This window comes from Nicotiana tabacum, chromosome 22, assembly GCF_000715075.1.
Source record: "Nicotiana tabacum cultivar K326 chromosome 22, ASM71507v2, whole genome shotgun sequence".
In the NCBI taxonomy this organism is placed as follows: Eukaryota; Viridiplantae; Streptophyta; class Magnoliopsida; order Solanales; family Solanaceae; genus Nicotiana; species Nicotiana tabacum.
The window spans coordinates 203463067-203468003 of NC_134101.1; the positions used below are offsets into that span (position 1 = coordinate 203463067).

The following is a 4937-nucleotide window of genomic DNA, read 5'->3' on the forward strand; positions in this document are numbered from 1 at the left end:
TTCATTCGATCATTTGGCCCGGTACATCATTTTCCTATAGGGACCCAATTCGGCGTCTTTTGGCATTTTCGAGCGGATGACCGTCGGGGGGTGCCCCTTAGTGTTCGAAGCTGATTGCAAAAGACGCCTCAGACACTTGTTGAGTCTCCCTTAGTAGCATGCAGATGTTGCCTCGTTAAAAACCTTGCCGGTAAAACCCTTATTGGGACAAAAACTCGGTCGAAGGAAAAGAGTGCAACGAACACTTTAAAACCCTAACGTCTTCGAGCGTAGGTTAACGCTTTGACTGATAGATTAATGCTCTGACTGCTTCGATCGGGCGTTGCATAAGGGTTAGTCTGAAATATGAAATAAAAAGGGAGATGGTTATACCTTAGTGCAAGATGCACTGACGATGTTTCGAGGACCAATATGTCCTAATCATTCGATAAGAGGATGTGGTACGGTCCTCCACTTTGCTTACTTGGGCTTAATCGAAGGTGTGGCTTGATTACCTTTTGGGCTCTTTTGCGAGTGGAGGGGTGAGTTCCGGTGTCACTCGTGTACCGCGAACATTTCTCTTGCCGCATGTTGTTCCCCGTAGATAGTTTTAATCCTATCTTTTGTTGGGAATTCCATCATTTGGTGTAGAGTGGATGGTACTACCCTCATACAGTGTATCCACGGCCGTCCTAATAAGGCATTATATCTCATGTCTTATTCGATGACATGGAATTTGGCGTTTTGGGTCGTGCCGGCCACGGTGACTGGGAGGGTGATTTCTCCTTTTGTTGTTTCACTTGCCATGTTGAATCCGTTGAGGACTCGAGTAGAGGGAACGATTTGGTCAAGCAGTCTGAGCTGCTCTGTCATCCTTGACCTGATAATGTTTGTCGAGCTACCTGGATCCACGATTACACGTTTTATTTGGAAAGAATTTACAAGGAACGAGATTACCAGTGCATCGTTGTGAGGTTGAGACAAGGTCTCGGTGTCCTCTTTGCTGAATGTGAGGGCGTCCTCGGGTATATAACCCCGGGTTCGCTTTTCTCTGGTGATGGATATTTTTGTCTTTCCCATCATGGGTTCCTACGAGGCGTCGACACCTTCTAAGATCATGTGGATGATATGTTGTGGCTCGTTGTGTCACGCCCCAAACTTGGGGGGCAAGACCGGCACCAAGTCCCTCACCTATCCTTGCATACCAACTTGTAACTAAGGGACTCTGAACATATGATATCATACTTTTGGCCATGGGCCACATTGCAAGACGACAGCGAATGCAGACTAAATATCAATATAAAACTTGGCCGACAAGGTCGTCATATTTATTACAGCTGACAAACCAACCATATATACATATAAGGCTTGAAAGCCCAACGTACTGCACTAACTGACAAGATATGTCCACAAGCCTCTACTAATGGATATACTGTGATCGGAACAGCTCTCCGACCTACTCATGACATATATATGTTTATATACAAGATATACATAAAGCTCTAGACCCGGAAACTCTGAAAGGCGTGGAGCTTACTGATCAAGCTGAACTCGGGCAACACTTATTGAAGAGGCCTACTCGTCAGTCTGTCTGTCTGACCTGCACGCATGAAATGCAGAGCCCCCAGAAAAAGGACGTTAGTACGAAATAATATACTGAGTATGTAAGGCAATATACTGTTATTGAAACCAAACTGATAATATAATAACTGCAAGTAGCTGGAAGTCAAAGATAATCTGAAGATATGCTTACCTGCTGGTACTGACTCAATTTTCTCAGTATAGTACGTAAAATAGTTGTCTGGCCCTATAAGGCTCGGTATACATATATATCTGCTCTTCCGTAGTAGGCTCGCTCATAAGCACTCGGCCATACTAGGCTCTGTATCTCGACCAACTGGGCTCGCTCATAGGAGCTTGGCCACAATAAGATCGGCATATAACTTACCATCTGATCAGAGGTTGCCCCATAGGGGCCTGCCCATCGATTATCACTCGATGGTAATGAAAATACTTCTAATACTATATATATATATATATATATATATATATATATATATATATATATATATATATATATATATAAACTCTCTGCTCTCTTGATTGGAAGAAGGAAATACTCAACTGAATATGAATTCCCCATAAGGAGAATATGGTAATTTACAAAACAAGAAAAATATACGTAACTTGCGAGACTAGCAAAATATAGGTAAATTTCGCGATGTGAATTTTTCTTTATGCTTCATTATTAAACTTGTGTAATGACAAGATCATGCCAAAATGAAGTAAGATCTTAGCCTTAACATACCTGAGTCGATTCTCTTAACAATTCCTCTAACACTGTTGATTCCGACAACACGGATTGCACGCCTGTGTATAGTGCAACGCAAAATGGCACTCATACCAGGTTGGCTTTTCTAGAGGTACTAAAGTGCTATGTTTCACCTCTCGGATGGTACCAATAGAATCAATACATAATACTTCTGTATCTATTTTCTTTTCTTCCTGAGCCATCTTAGCCAAAGAGCAGTAAAGAAATATAGCAAACTTTCTTCTTATACTTGTGATTTAAGAAAATCGGGTAGAAGAATCTGACAACCTCTTAGATTTCTAATCTTAAATTGCTCCAAATTAGCATAAAAGTGCTAAAAGGTCAATCTCTTGGCTGCAACTCCTTTAAGGCAATTTTATCGAAATGGTTAGTGGGGAATGACCGTTGTGGTCTAGTTTTATATTGCCGATAGATATCCCTTTCTCCATGTCTATTTTGGTCATGCCACATATCCACACTAACTAAGAGTCATTGTTTGGGGCGGTTCCATGCTGCCACGTTGGGTTAGGGATGGTAAATTAATCTTATCCCATAATTAATTAATTAATTAGATAATATCCCGTTATCCGTTAATTGACCAATTACCCGCATAATTAAGAATTATCTCAAATTACTTAAAACACTATTTTTTTTAAAATATATATATATATATATATATATATATATATATATTTTTTTTATACATCCTACTATCATGGTCATATGGTACCTTGTATGGTACTAATCCATAAATATCGGGTATTTTAGCTCGGGCCGTATTTTATCCCAAAATGCTAAATTTCAACGGAATTCATTTCCTTCAATTTGCTTACCCTTTGACCTTTACGAATTTACTCATCACTTGTTTGAAATAGCATAATCCTTATAAGCTCCAAATAATCTTTTCCTTGGACTGATGTCAATTACCTTATGACAAATTCAACGTACAATACTACAGGGTGCAACAACGTCATAATTTTATATTGCGAAGCGTAACATCATCATAATATAATAATACAAGGAAAACCATCATCGTAATATAATACTGCGAGACGTAATATCGATGTAATATTGTGGGGCGTAACATCATTCCCCCCTTTTGGAACATTCGTCCTCGAATGTTGACTGATACTATTATCATTTTCATAATTTATAGCTCTCATGAATACCTCAATACTCTCTTTGACATTTAGACATTTGTTCTGTGAATAAATCCAAAGGCCAGGGCATTTCCCCCTTTAGGCCTCTTTGCCACCACATGACATGTGATCGAATTCCTTTCAATCTCGTAACTATTTCTACCTTTTATCATGTAGCCTCTACGATACTGACCTTGTAAGTGTGCCTATGCCACTCTTCTCTCCTTTTTCCTCCAGCTTTTAGCCAATCTCTAGGACTTTGTAAATATATATAATGTTTAATAGGAGTCCTCTCTGACATCTATAGGTGTACTGAAGTTCTTCGCTCGTTACTTTGTAGAATTTGCAAATATGGCCATATCTTATTTCATAGATCTAGTTATCCATTCGTATGACTTTATCGTTATTGAGGTCAACTACCGAACTTACAGGATACTTTTGTTACATATCCCATATGTATAAATCTAAGTCCTTTAATGCTTTCTTATTACTTGTTCATCTTAAGAATGGCGGCCTAATCTCACCTCATACTTTGTGACTTTTGTCCACCCACTATTGATTTACCTTAATATTGATCTATCATTTACCATTGATAACTTGATCTCTTATGTAACATTGCCGCTCGGGCTCATGTCTCATCTGGGAACATCTAAAATAACTAGACTGATCCACTTGGGGCGATACCATGCTTCCACATCCGCATTTCATAGCATCCCAATGTAATTCGTCTTACGTGGGCATTCCATATCCGCATTTCATAGTATGGCAAGCTCTATCGCTTTACCATATTTTAGCTCGAGACTTACACATTTCTGTGTATACTACTCGCAACCTTCCTTCAACTTGTTTGCACTATAGATCTCCTTATGTTATTCTGGAACAGTAAGCAAGACATCATATCGTCTCTAACTCTTCTTTACTTTCTTGTCTTGGCCTCTTGATACCTAGAAATCATAGGCTGAAAGATATGCCACTGACGATGCTGCTATCATTCCTGGATATTGAATCCCCCGCGCTTCTAGCCTTCTATCTGCAATACGGACTATTCACATCCTTCTGCATTTAAGTATCTCATATATTGTTCACTTTTACCTTACTTACCTTAAAATCTCGCATAACATTTTCTATTTCTTTCATGACCTTATTTCCATATAGGCATAATTCATATTTACAACTTGAAGTTCTATTATAATACTTGTACGTCTGGTGTATACACAATCGGGTGAGAGCCTCATACAGACTTCTTATAAGGCTGGTACTTCTTTTACTAGCTTTATCATAGAGCCGTTAAAGAATATGGCTATTGTATTGTTTTTCTTGTATCTCTGATATTAAGAGTGATTTTGCAATGTTCTCAATCACGATGTCCATAATTTTCTGGGTTCAATAATCAAATTTCTGATTTACTTAGTTGATGTAACTCTTTAGTTTCCTCTTCCTTCTGATCAACCTTTATGTAGGCTTAAGCTATCTTCCAATCTTCAGCTCATTGTATTAGTTATTACTTT

At 38.7% G+C, this 4937-nt stretch overlaps 1 long non-coding RNA gene across 1 annotated transcript; it reads right to left on the bottom strand.

Moving 5' to 3' along the window:
* Positions 1-1260: 1260 nt before the first annotated feature.
* LOC142176657 (uncharacterized) lies at positions 1261-2665 on the bottom strand. The gene is made up of 2 exons (XR_012705366.1): positions 2288-2665; positions 1261-1579 (listed from the first exon to the last, which is right to left on the bottom strand). It is a non-coding gene; the product is annotated as an uncharacterized LOC142176657 (long non-coding RNA).
* Between the last annotated feature and the right edge of the window lie 2272 nt (positions 2666-4937).